This window comes from Spermophilus citellus, assembly GCF_964194105.1.
Source record: "Spermophilus citellus genome assembly, chromosome: 3".
In the NCBI taxonomy this organism is placed as follows: Eukaryota; Metazoa; Chordata; class Mammalia; order Rodentia; family Sciuridae; genus Spermophilus; species Spermophilus citellus.
Window position 1 is genome coordinate 172,989,573 of NC_138184.1, and position 14,877 is coordinate 173,004,449.

Genomic DNA, 14,877 nt, shown 5'->3' on the forward strand with positions numbered 1-14,877 from the left:
TATGGTCATTGTAAATGATTTAACTGTCCTCAGATTGTCATTATACAAGGCACTACGCTAAAAGTAATGGAATCAGATGTTATATTCAGTCCTTATATTACTGTGCACATTACTGCAAAATATACAAAATTTCTAATTCAAGGAAATGTTGGATAGCAAGTTAGAATATCAACTTTAGAAATAATTTAGTTAGCTGCTTTACTGCTATAAAATGAAATATTAATAAAAACTTGGGGCAGGACCTCAAAAATAAATTTATTCATGTCTACCTAGTAGAAACTGAAGGTATGCATAGTGTGAATTTGATTTTGTATATTTGTGGTAGTGTTCATAATGCTCTGTACTGTGGCATTTCAACCTGTGATCATTACATACCTAACATGTAGAAAGATCTATATTCCCCTTGTCAGATCCTCAAGCCACATGAGAGCTGTTTTTTATGCAGAAAGAACGTTTCCAAAGACTTTCACATTCCAGGTGCCAAACTCTGTGGAAAGGGCACTGCGCCCTTTACTTTCGACAGAGATCATGGTCTTATTCCTTGCAGCTCTTAGCTGATTTCAGAGAGAGGGAGTAGGAACTCCCATTCAAGAAGGACGACAATTGTGTGAAACGAGAAGGTATCCCAGAAAGCCAAGAGGCAAAAGCGCAGTAAGTACAAACTTGGCAAATAAATGAAAGTACTTCCTGTAAATTTTACCATATGGAATAAATGATGGGTATTATTCTGATCTTTTCAGCTGTGTTCCCGCACAGGAAGATCAACGATATCAAGAGTATTTGATTTCTTCAGAAGAAAAGAATTTCTGATATGGAATTTAAAATGTATCTCATAGCACTACAAATCTTAGTAGGAGATTGAAATCTTCTCTTGATTACTGTGAAGCGAGAATCTAATAAAGTCCTTGACATTAAAGAGACATAATGGTAACTTTGAAAGAGTAACAAATCTGTTTCTTGTTCTTCCTTTAGGGAATGTTCATTTATGGAATGCTGTATACCATACGTATTTTTGAATGAATAAATGAATATAGGGCAACTTCATAAATAGAAATATTATTAAGGTCCTAGGTCTAAAGAATTTAGAACAAGTGTTTGGCATATAATAAGGATGAAGTATCAGTCATAACTACTATTATTAATTTCTCATGGATTTCCTCTATTTTCATTTACTCCAGCATTTGCTTCAGAAATGATGTATTTGATCCTTCCTCCCAGAGGATTTATATTATGAAATTTTTTGTGTGTATTGAAAATTAAACTCAGACTCTCATGCTGTGCTAGGCAAGTGCTCCACCACTGAGCTACATCACCGGAACTTCATACTACTGGTTTTCTAATTCTTTAAATTGATGGTGGTTGGGATAACCATACAGAGATTTAGAACAAAAATTATAGTGGGAATCTGACATTACTGATAGTGGGGCTTATTTGGTCTCTAGTCATTGTGAAACGGATTGAGAGAAACATCAACTTTAACAGAGAAAATTAAAACAATGTTCAAATCTCATAATGGTTATCAGATATCAGCTTCTAGGGACACTACCTCAAGGTATTCCTGTTAATATGAAATCTGAAGCCTGCTATTTAAATTTCTATAGCAATCTTCTATCTCTATATATTCATCCATAGTCCCAAATCAACCATATCCTAAAAATAATATCTCTATAAAATATGCATTATAGGCTTTCTCTTCCAGTAGTCTTGATTAAATACGATTCAGGTAGAATATAGATAACTTATATTGTTTAAAGGTGGTACTGATGTGGATGGAATACAGCCAGGAATGAGAGAATCAGCGAATAGACCATGGATGCGTTTGGAGAAACTCCTACTTTGTGGAACAGCAGTAGTGGCTATGAGACACATTTTTAAAAAATAAATGCAAGAGAAAACCAAATAGATTCAGCTCTTCTTTTCACCAACCCCTCTAGATTTTTGCTTCTTCTTTGTGCTATTTTATATCTCCAAAACCTAAAAATTTTAAAAGGCTTTGCTACCCTATTGATGAATCAAAGATTTACCATTACCAGCTAATATCCTCTGGGTTGCTACTTGGAGGAACAATGGTTTCACCAAGGATTGATGGGACAAACATGTCAGCTTCCTGCCGACGTCTTTTAAATGTCCTTTCTTCCAGTCTGACTGGGTTTGTCAAGATAATTTATTTTAATTTACCCTGAATGCCCATCCCTCTAGGTGGTCAAATCCAACCCTCTCTTAGCTGCCAGTGGTGTTATTTATTCATTCATCATTTATTAATTCATTCTTGTACTTAACAGAAGTACGTTAAGCACTTACAAGCACTGCACTAAGCTTTCGTGGTACAAAGACCAATATAATACTGTCATTTTTTTTCCAGGGGTTCACATTCCAGACAGAAATTCAGAGAGGTAAACAATGACACGTGATGGTAGCCATTTATTGTATTCTATCGTGTCCTAAAGGTTTAAATTAAATCCTAGAAGAGAGAAGTTATCACTGTCCTTATTTTACTAATTAGAAAATTGGGCTTCAGACAGGAGAAGCATTTGCTCAAAGTCACACAGCTGTGAAGCTGAAGAATTGCAATTGAGACCCAGGGCTTGCTAATGCTGGTGACATTTTCCATTATTCCTTCCTCCTTTTAACAAGAATGTAGAGTGGCTGTGGTGGTACCTCTTTCAGATTGGGAAAGGAAGGGAAGGCTTCCAAAGCCCCCAGTACTGGGCCTGAAGGGAAAACAGAAGTTACTCGAGCAAGGATGAAAAGTGAGCATCAGGGCACAAATTATGCAGAAATTATGAGACAGGAGCTGAAGTGTGAGTTCAGGGGGTCAGCGTGGGTGGAACCATTCTGGTACATGTAAATGAATAGCAAAAGATGAATCTAGAAAACAAAGGGCTTTGTGCACCATTACCCAAGTGATAGGCACTGTATTAGGAGCTTCATAAGCAATGCCTCCATTAATTCATATAAAATTGTCCCTATATATATTTTTTATTAACCTTTATTTCACTTATGTATTTTTATGCGGTGCTGAGGATCCAACCCAGGATCTAGGCAAGCGCTCTACTGCTGAGCCACAACCCCAGCCCCCCTTATATATTTTATATCCCCATTTAGAAGGTGATAAACTGAGATTTAGATACAGTATCACCTAACATTAAATAGCTAATAAATCATAGAACTGGGTTCAAACTCCCTTTATTCCATTTATAAAGTCATGCTGCAAATCCAACTTTTAGGAACATGACTCCAATAAATGATGGGTTGGAGGTATAAAAGACTGAGGGCTATTGATATAACCCAAATAAGATATAACAGTGCGGGGCTGGGGATGTGGCTCAAGCGGTAGCGCACTCGCCTGGCATGCGTGCGGCCCGGGTTCGATCCTCAGCACCACATACCAACAAAGATGTTGTGTCCGCCGAGAACTAAAAAATAAATATTAAAAAAAAATTCTAAAAATTCTCTCTCTCTCTCCTCTCTCTCTCTTTGAAAAAAAAAAAGATATAACAGTGCCTTGAAATAAGGTGGAGATGGAGAAAAAACAGACTCACTATAGAGTATCACTGCTCAGTAAAAAATGTAATGTAAGCCATAATTTTCAACTTTCTAATGGCCATTAAAAATTTTTAAAAAATGAATTAATTTTAATGTTTCATTTAATCGATATATTTGTTATATTTTCACATGTAATTAGTTTAACATTATTAAATAGATTACATTATATTTTTGCACTATACTTTCAAATTATAGGGTATATTTTATACTTACAGCATATCTCACTTCAGGTTAGCTACACTTCAAGTGTTCAACACTCTTATGTGACCAGTGCCCATCATATTGGAGTGTACAACTCTAGAGAATCATAGGACTCAGAAACTATACAAAATGCTGACACTTGGAGATGACTAGCCAAACTTTAAAACTTCATGAGACTGATATGATAGTTTAGGATCTGGTTGAAAACATGGGAATGCATATTTTTAGGGGTCAGGAGAGAGGAAAGGGTATATAAAGAAGAGAAGAGGCCCAGGAATGAATCCCTGAGGAATAATCAGCTTGCCTTTAGTCTGGTTTCTGGAAAGCTCAGCCTATCATCATGACGCTTCGGTGTGAACCCTTCCAAGTCTACCCATCTTCCCTGACTTTTCCATGACTACCAGCAGCAAGATGCATTTCTATTCTACTCCCAATCAGTAGGCACAGAGGGACCTAGAGTGAAATATGCCCACATCCTGTAGTGACTCAGAAGGGCCTTCAGGACACAGGAAAGAGGAGGAGGATTAATGAGAAAAATAGGACTTATTTGCACAACTAAACATTGATAAATGTTGTGCAGCACCATTATTAGTGCTGCCCATCAAAGTGGGTTTTCTGCTAGTGCATCTACACTATAAACTTCCTAGTTTTTCTATCATCAAAATGAAGCATTTTACTTTCATACACATGAATACATTTTACTTCTATACACATTATAATAAAAGGCAAGATAAATAAAATTTCATGATGAGTACAATGATCTTGATGGTGTACAGACAAGATAGTACAAAGTAAAACCGTTGGACATGGAGTTTCAGAAGAGAAGAGTGAGCTGCATCAGTACTATGAGATGTGTTTTAAAAACCTTCAGATGTACTTTACTTTGTGTACAACCAGAGACATGAAAAATTGTGCTCTATATGTGTAATATGAATTGTAATGCATTCTTCTGTCATAAAAACAAATTAAAATAAAAGATTTTAAAAGTACACAAAAAAACCACCTTCAGATTTAAGAATGCAAATTTCAAGAACAACAATTCCTGGGTCACTTTAGAACTTCAAAAAAATGTTTGAATGCTACGTGTTCTTCTGCCCTATCCTCCTCACTTTCTCAGGCCTCTATGTCTATGATTTAGTGAGGTTGAGAGGAGTAAGATATTTAACTCCAAAGGTTATCCTCTGAAAAAATCCCTAATAGTCTGACATACTATTCTTCCTCTATGGAAAAGTTCCACAAGTTCCTGAGAACTGGGGTTCAATTTTCTGGATAATGAATGGACTGATTTTCTTTAAGCTCATAAAGAGAAAAAAAATCTGTTTGCTGTGACATTTAAATCAATGATGGAAGGCTGAGGCAGGAGGATTGCCAAGTTTGAGGTTCTGCCTCAGCAACTTAGAGAAACCCTGTCTCAAAAAGAAAAAGGGGGGGGGGAGGACTGGGAATGTAGCTCAGTGGTAAAGCATCCCTAGGCTCAATCCTCTCTACTAAAAAGGAAAAAAAAATCAGTGGGCCTTAGAGCCAAATTTCTTTCATATAGCTCATTCTGAGGAAAATGATGAGCTTTGTAAAGTTAGGAAACATATTCTTCAGTTATGTGTGGGAAGAAGAAAGTTTTAAATAATCCCAGATAAACAGACTTTTGTTTTTCAATTTAAGAAGGAATGTGACTTCCCAGGCTAAGGATTAGAAATGAATCATTTCTCTATTTAATAGTAAAATGCTGAATGTTTCTCTAACCTTTTCTCTTTTTTTCTCAATATACAAAAACAGAACATAAGAATCTAACAAACAGGCACATCATAGGGATTGCCCACATCAAAATATATTCTCTCATAAACAATATGATTAAAAGACATTTCAAGGGAAATGTTTGCAATCTTCAAGGACCATGCAAAGCATGAATTTATTAAACCCTCTTTAAACCTATTTACCACATGCTTGGGTTCCACATGAGCCTTATCTATTACTTGAGGTCACATATCATCAAGTTAGAGGGGACCTGCACTATCACTGCATCTCATTACCCCCTCATCATTAAAATGATAAAACAGAGAACCTGACTCCTAGTTTAGCATTGTTCTCACTGTACCATAATGCAGCCAGTAAGAGAAAAAAAAAATGCCAGTTCTATAAAAAATGTGCATTTCAAAGAATGCTTGTAATTTTTACTGTCAAAGTTTATTTTGAAAATCCAAAATGACTGTTCTAAAAATTGTTTTTTCACTTATGGGATAAAAGGATTTTGTTTTAGTAATGAAACTACAAACATAAGAGAAACAGATTTCATAGAAAACACTGTGCGAAATCACTGGACTGAGTACCTAAGAATCAAATTCAGCACTCCTTTTGGCTATCTACATCCTTAGATAATTCATCAAAATATATTTTATGTGTACATCATTTTCTCTCTCTTTTTTACTAACAAAAACATTAAAGAATCCGTAAGCATAAAGGCTGGTACTTGATGACCGACAAAAAGAGGGTCAAACCATAAACATAAAAGAAAAAGAAACACTTTGAACCAGTATTTTGTTTTTCACTGTAACAAGCTCCTTGCCAGTCTTCAAGCTTGTTAGTTTTGTATTAAGCCAGTCTCTCCCCCCAGTCCTTCTCTTTAAGTTTAGTGGCTGTTTTTGTCTTGGGCCAAAGAATTATATAGGATGTACATTTGAGCAATAGAGAGTGCCCTTCTGAAGGTATAATTATGCCTTTTATCTTGATTTTAAAACTATTACGCATGAAAATACAACTCAACTGCCCAGTGAGTAGGTACAGAGAGACCGGGAGTGAAATATGCCTGGAGACCAAGGTCCCCACATGCTGCAGTGACTCAGGAGGGCTTTCAGGACACAGGAAAGAGGAGGAGGATTAATGAGAAAATTGGACTCCTTTGCACAACTGGAGATTTATGAATGGATGGTGACATCATCCTGATAACAATAAGTAATCAATCGAAATGTTATTTTCTCAAGAGTAGTCTAATGACATGACTCACTCCATTTTAGATCAGAGTGAAATCATTCAGTCTGCAGTCAGGCACTGCGCTGAAACAAGTTAATCACCTGGAAATTCACTGACCATCAGTCATCATCAAATTCTCATTTGAGATACATGCCATTTATCCCCAAGACCGAGGACATCGTATTATCTATCCCTAATTTATTGCTTTTAAAGGGGTCAACGTATTATACTCAGCCTTGCAAGAAGCAATGAGACGTTCTGTGAGCCAGAATTGTCTATGCGCCAGCATTTCTGTACAGAGATGTTAAATTTTTTTTTATAACATTAGTTCTAATTACATAAAAGTTCTTTAAAACTGGGAAAATCAGAAAAAAACTTCTTATAACTTCTTGATCCAAAGATACTGTGTCTCTGCCGTGTAGATCATACCATGTGCAGACAAAATCTGACGTATACTTGAAAAGTGAGGCCACATCAGGAACTGGTGAATTCACCCAAGTAAATGTGACCCGGCAGGTCATGTGGTAGCTAGGCAATAGCTGACTTCATCAAAGACACCGATGATCCTTGCACCTTCCATTCAGGCCTCCACAACCAATACACTCAACCTTTGACCATATTCTATAATAAAGAGGCCATGTTTTATAATCAAGAGGTCATGACATGTAAGCCATGATCATTTTCAAAACGTGAAAGATAAAGCTTTAAAAAAAATAAACACAAAACACCCCATTCTCTTTGTAAATGGGAAATAATTTTTAGAAAATAGCAAGGAAAGCTCACTGTGTAAGAAAGAGAATAATATCCCCTTCAACTATGTCATGCCTCTTTTTTATAGGAGCTAACACATGCCTTAAATGTTGAAAGTGACAAACTCCATTTATAGTTCATTCTTCTCATTTACTTCTCACTGAGGAAGGTAAAAGAACTCTTCTGATTTCACTAGGGAGTTAGAAAATTTGATCTCTTCTTCATTAACAGGTACAATGACAAATAGGTTAAAAATAACCCCTCTGAAATCCTACTACTGCACACAATATTCTTGTCTCCCACAATGGTGAATTCTAAGACACGCTGCTTGAAGAAATATTTTCTCACTTGTTTCAAATGTACTTGACATTTAATTCCAGTGAGTGAGCTCTTGTTTCTGTCATCTAAAACACAGATTAAAGAAGGAAATAATAAGCCTCCAATTCATACCTTCTTTTATTAGTGGGGGGCCTTGTGGTTAACCTTTCTATTGTAGATGAAGCTTTTCCCCAGGGCAATTACATCATGGCAGGAAAAAAAGTAAAAGGAAGGGGGAGGAAGCAAGAGAAGAAAGTTAGGGGCAAGTTTTATGGTAAGAGAAAGTATTAACAAAAGAGAAGACAAAGTGAGAGATAATGGAAAGAAGTAAAGAAATCAAGAGGGAGAAATAAGAGAAAAAGAAAAGAAAGATTCACAGAGGATCAGAATACTGCACCATGAATCTCCAAAAATTAAATTATAATTCCAAACCCTCAAATGCAATGATATATTTGAGGTTTTGGCAAATATTTATGTTGCCTTACTTTTCTCATCTATTCACAATCTGTTGTAGTAACTTACTCTTGAAAAAATGGGGGGGGGCTTATGCTCCCCTTCCACCAGCACTATCTTCCAGACATACTATCCACGGGACTGCCTTACACTGAGAAAATGACCCACAAAATTGGATAAAACAGGTTTTTTTAATGATTTCTTTCTGAGCTATTTGTTCATCAGTCTTACTTCTTCCCTGAAAACCCTAGTTACATGGTAGTTCTCACACTTGACTACAAAATGCTTTCATAATTTATGGAGAGGGGCGGGACTTCAAGATACAAATAGACTTCGGAGAGGTTTTACTGTTTGCCTGACTTCTAAGCAATCACTGAATTGAGCTTTAGCTAGAATAACATATCCTCATTCTAAAAATCTCAATAATTTTGTATTTTTTTGTCCAAACAATTGTGTTTCTTAAAGGAAAAGAATATTATTAAGCCAAATCACCAAACTTTCATACTAATTTACCCAACAAATCAGTATTTTTAAGCGAATATCAGGTAGAGCAGAGTTTATGATCTTTAAGCTGTAAATTGTGGGGCTTTCTGTATCCTAATCAGCTGACAAAAATCTTCATGTACCATAGGATCTGAGAACAATTTGTGTATTTCTTCTTGATGTCTCATATCTCTGTTGGCATCACAGCTCACTCATCTAAGATGCTCCTTCTGAGGGCAACTCCTGCTTTTCCCCCAATCTCTGCTGAATAGGACGCGCTTGCTATTACTATTGTTCTATCACTGTGCTGGAGGGGAAACATCTGTTGTCTTCCAGTTGACATCTATCACTGTGTGTTTTAATAGTCCTGTTTCCCTCTAGAACATTAGTGATATTAGAGCTCTGGATACCTTCTGTAATCTTCAGAAAACAAGGATTAAAGGGATAACTTAAGCAAAACAAAGATTCCTCCTTGACTCTAATTGTCTGGAGGGTAAAGATGCTTAACAAAACTTAATTGTTTTTTAAGAATTCATTCACCTTTTAGTTTTCTTCCCACTCTAAGTTACAAATCAGAAAAATTACCCATTTCTTCCTTTTCTCTTTGCTTTTTTTAATCGTTGAAATTTTGTTGAGGTAAATTTACATGCAGCCATAAACACAGATCTTGGGTTTTGGAAATGCACTTATCTATGTAGCCCATACTCTCTCAAGATACATATAACATGATCATCACCCCAGAAAGGTCCTTCATGCCCCTTGCCAGTCAATACTTTATCCCCCAAATGACTACTGATCTAATGTATGTCATTTTAGATAATTTTGCCTATTATGGATTTCATATAATTGGAACAAACTCAAATTTCAAGTCTAGCTTCCTTCATTCAACATAATATTTTTGAGATTCATTCACACTGTTTCAGGTGTCAATAATTCATTGCCGAGTAGAATTCTATTGTGTGGCTGTTTTACTGTTTATCCATGTTCCTGCTGACAAGAATCTGAGATGGTCCAGGTTTGGGCTTTTAAGTATATTTCTTTAATGAAAAATAAAGATTATTCTCTGATTACATGAAATACTAAGCTAAAATAGTTTAATTCACAAAAGAAATTATGAAAGTGCAGTTGAGGTGCAAGTTGTGGCTGCTTAAATTAAAAGTTCATAAAATAAAGTGTATCTGTGGTTCTGACATTCTTCTAAATTTAATAATATGAGATTTTCCTTCCCATCTTTGGAGGAGGGGGTTGGAGGGTTGTTACTACATATCTAGGACATGACTGATTCCCCCCATCTCAGCAGTGCAGCTGAGCACACTTGTTGATAAACTGGTGTTGCTCCGTCTGCACTCCTTCTCAGCCTGGATTGCTGTGTCCAGGGGTAAGCCTGCATGTGGTCTAGCATCAGGGCAAAGCCAAAGTGGAGAAGTCCCTCCATCAAGCCTGAGCTACTACTGTATTGGTTTGTTGATTCTCTTCATTTGAAACTTTGCTTCTTAGCTCTCATTTGAAGAGGCAATCAGAAAAGTCTGGGAGAGATCAGGGGCCACATTCCTAGTAAAGTCCTAGGAGAGATTTGGGAGAAAAGAATGGAAGGTCTCTGTGCTGCCCCAGGAGGCAGAAGGACCATAGTTGCACAATTGTATACCAGAACATGGCATCACAAAGATGCCCATGCCCCAGGTTCAGGGCACAGAGCCCTCATGAGGGCTCAAAACATAGTGACTGACGTGAAGACAGGACCAAAGGCTGTGTGAAACAGTCAACAAGGACTAGAGGAGGTAAAGGAGGACTTGGTGCATATCTGCAGGAATAAATGTCTAGAAAACAAAGGTGCAACCCCACTTATCACCTGTTTTATCAATAATAAACTGCCTCTGAAAGTTAGTTTAAACACCCCCAAAGTGGGGCAAGGCAAACCAGAGTTCAATGAAATTAAGTTTCCACCAACTTTACAATAAAAAGGAAATAAGTTGGATAAGGAAGAGTAAAAAGAGTTTTTCTGATACCCTAGTTTGTGAGTTTGTGTACAGATTCCTAACTATACCTGTGTAACCATAAACAATTTGTGGGATTTCTGGAAGGACTCATAGAAACTGTTATACCAGTTGCCTGTGGAGAAAAAGAATACAGGTCACATGTAAAGAAAAGGCCTATTTGGGGTCTGGGGTTGTGGCTCAGTGGCAGAGCACTTGCCTAGCATGTGTGAGGCCCTGGGTTCCATTCTCAGCATCATGTATCAACAAATAAAATTAAGGGCCACTGATAAGTAATATATATATATATATTTAAAGGCCCATTTTTATTGTTTATATTTTCGTATTAATTAACTTTTCACCAAGTAAAATTACTAAGTTTTAAATTAATTCAAATAGTTGAATAGACAGTACATTCAATACTGCATTGATATAAAAATTTTTTTTCTTGGTTCTATCCCAACTGCCATCAAACACTTGGAAGAGTAACTTTGCTATTACCTTTGTTCACAGTAAAAGTTCTATCATTTTATGTTCTTTGTCTTTTATGTAGTCATTTGTATATGAGACAACAAACTTGAATATTAAAGAGATTACATGAAGTAAAAGGAAAATTGATTTCCTGTAGTGAGGTTAATTGAAGTAAATGAGTAGTGAATAATTCTACTTTTAAACTGACCTACCTCTCCAACACAGTATAATAAGCATAACTTTCTTTGCTTTCTTTCTTTCTTTCTTTTTTTATTGAGAATTGAACACAGGAGCACGTTACCAAGCCCCCTACCCAGCTCCCCTACTCCTTTTTAAAAATTTTGAGACAGGGTTTCACTAAGTGACCCAGGATGGCCTTGAACTTGCAATCCTTCTGCCTCAGCCTCCTGAATCACTGAGATTACAGGTGTGTGCCACCATACCTGGCTAACTTTAGCTTCTTAATTTCTCCTTTTACTTGTCCATAAAAATTACAAATTGAATAATGCATATGAAACTTTTAGAACCTCACAGGAGAAACATGCTCATATAAGCAAGACATTTTCTTCAGCATTTTCACATTTATTTTGTGATGTAGTTAGTCATGGCAATTTGGCCCCAAGCAGTACACCTAGCACTTGTTGCTTCTATCTGGTGGTGTGTGGCAGGGCCTAGAGACAGAGTTGGCAGTAAGGATTCTATTTCCACACTGCCACAAAGCTCTAGAATGTTTCTGATGCTTCCGTGGAATAAAGAGAATCAAAGATAATTTTATAAGGGACAAAAATCTTCTGACAAAGTATGTAGTAAGAAAACAGACTTCAAGAGAGTGAAAACTGCCTGTAATGTTCTAAAATAAAGTGGGACTTTGCTGTTTTATCGCAAATATTTAACCAGAATAAATGATTTTACTGAATACTGGTTTGTGACCTTAGGGAGTTTATGTTTATTTTTAAGAAGTTCAAGTTAAGAAGTAGAGAATTTTTCCTGGGCAAAAAATGGTGCTTAGAAATATTTTTTCCCTTTTCTTAACAAAGATCTCAATTTATTTTAAGAAATTTATACTTAGGATGTACTCATAAAGTAGCATTCTGTTGACAGATTGTTTCCTTAAATGGCACATAAAAGACCCTCTTTTTTTCCTTTCTCTATGGTTCTACTATGATGCTATTTTCATTGATATAGGTCTCTTAGTTTATGTAATATAGATATATTTGATTCGATGTTTGTTTTTCATGCAAATGCAATGAAAGAAGACTTGGAGGTCAAATAGATTAGATTAAGACTATTTTTCTAAAAATGATTTAAAAAAAAATTCGTGTTGGGATTTAGAAGAGGTGAATAGTCCATTGTGCAAATACATCACTGGAGGAAGAATCTGGGGAGGGAGGGAGAGGGAAGGAATGAGGAAGAAAGGAATAGAAAGAGGAAGCAAAGAAGGGAAAGAGAAGAAGGGGCCAAGGGAGAGGAAGGGTGGGAGGGAGGGAACTAACATTGAGTATGACCACATCCCAGGCGTTTGGCCCAAATCTTTGCACATGCATCCATCTTCAAAACAAAGCTGTAAGGACAAGATTTGCCCTATTTTTACTGTAAGGAAATGGAGCTTGGCAAGGGAAAATGGCTTTTCACTTTTCTCAGTGAACCTAGTTAGCAAGCATCTTCCTCAGGAATCAAACTAGAATGACCTGATCTCAGAGCCTATGCCACCTTTTGGTCAACAAAATCATCTCTCAAATAATGAGGGTGTTATTGTTTCTCTTTTTAATCTCCAAAAGGCTAAGTGAAGGAGACTGTGGGCAATAGGGATAAAGTAAATTAATCTAAAGCATATCTGATAGAAGACAAAAGCAGTTGGCTTCTTAAGGTTAAAAAAAGATTTTTTTAAAAACTAAAATAGGAAAAACCATAACTTAAGTAAAAGGGACATAAAATCTATAATTCTTGCCAAGAAAGCACATATCAGATCAGTCATGAAAATGGGTGAAGCAAAATCAATCACATTTTATTGATTTAAAAAACAACAGAATTTTAACAACATAAAAGTCACATTTTATATTTGTCAAGAAAACTCATTGAAGACCATGAATTAGTGTGACAGAAATGAACTTGCCTTGAAAGAAACAAATCATTTGATAACATCTATATTAATATAATGTAAAAAAGCCAAATGTCAGGAGAAGTAGAGAATTTTTCCTGGGTAAAAAGTGGTGCTTAGACATATTTTTTCCCTTTTCTTAACAAAGATCTCAATTTATTTTAAGAAATTTATACTTAGGATGTATTCATAAAGTAGCATTCTGTTGACAGATTGTTTCCTTAAATGGCACATAAATTATGAGACTTTATGACTCTGTCTAGTCTAATAATAGTTTGTTCTATATTTACACTATCTAGACATATATTTCTTTCTAGAGAAAACAAAGAAGTGCCTTGCCTAGGTTTTAAGTCCCAACACTCTCTATCTATATGTCATCTTCTACTCTCAATTCAGGGGCCCCTGTCCCCCAAAACCTTCCACCGGTATCACCTTTCCTTTTTTTGGAATTTTACATACATTATTTATAACCTTCTATCACATTTGATTTCCTTTTTAAAAATATATATGTTTAATTGTAGATGGACACAATACCTTTATTTTATTTATTTATTTTTATGTGGTGCTGAGGATCGAACCCAGGGCCTCACACATGCTGGGCAAGTCCTCTACCACTGAGCTATAGCTCTAGCCCCTTACATTTGATTTTTACCCCAGATTATAAACTTTAAAAAATGACTTTCTAGTGTCTCCTCTACAAATTATTAGCTAGTTGAGAGAACTGTATCCTTTTTAAATTTTGATGTAAATAGTTACTACTAAGTATTTGTTAAAATAGTGAAAATAAACAAAAACAGGGGCTGGGGATGTGGCTCAAGGGGTAGCGCGCTCGCCTGGCATGCGTGTGGCCCGGGTTCGATCCTCAGCACCACATACAAACAAAGATGTTGTGTCCGCCGAAAACTAAAAAATAAATATTAAAATTCTCTCTCTCTCTCTCTCTCTCTCTCTTTCTCTCTCTCTCTCTCTCTAAAAAATAAAAAAAAAATTTAAAAAAACAGGCATGAATACCATATGCTAACGTTCAAGCATGAAATGGTAATTCTCTGTCTAGTCTCAAGTATTGCTGGATTTCCAATAGTAACTTGAAAGTTTACACTAGAATTCTCCAACTCTTCACTGTCCATACAGCAGCATAGAGTATCACAGAAAACCCAAATCCAGATGGTCTTTGAAATTATAGAGAATGATTGTAGTTCTGGGCTTGACAGACTTAGTCTTCCAAAGTCAGCGAAAATTCGACAAATTGCCAACAAAGTCAGGCATTAATTTATGTATGCAACAGTTTTTAATGACTGAGTTTGAATTCATTATTTCTTTGTCTTCAAAAGCCCAGGGAGTTTGCACTTTTTAAAACAGTCTTCTAAAGAAACACTGGAGAATAAGTAATGAGGTGACCCAATAACTTAGAAATTATTTGGAAGTTTGAATCAAATCATTTGTCATTTTAGACAAAAGGTTTCCTTGATTATTTGCCATCAATGTAATCATTAGACACATTAAGCACAATGTTAGTTATGTAAAGATCTTGTAAAAATAAAAAAATATATAATCACATCCATGATTTAAGAGGCACCTAGATCCAGTTCTGAATGAAGTCAAGAAATAGGCATTGTGTAG

At 35.9% G+C, this 14,877-nt stretch overlaps 1 protein-coding gene across 1 annotated transcript in view; it reads right to left on the reverse strand.

Moving 5' to 3' along the window:
- RELN (reelin) overlaps positions 1 to 14,877 on the reverse strand; it is a 469,728-nt gene that overhangs the window by 246,633 nt on the left and 208,218 nt on the right. The gene's annotated exons all lie outside the window — the stretch shown is intronic.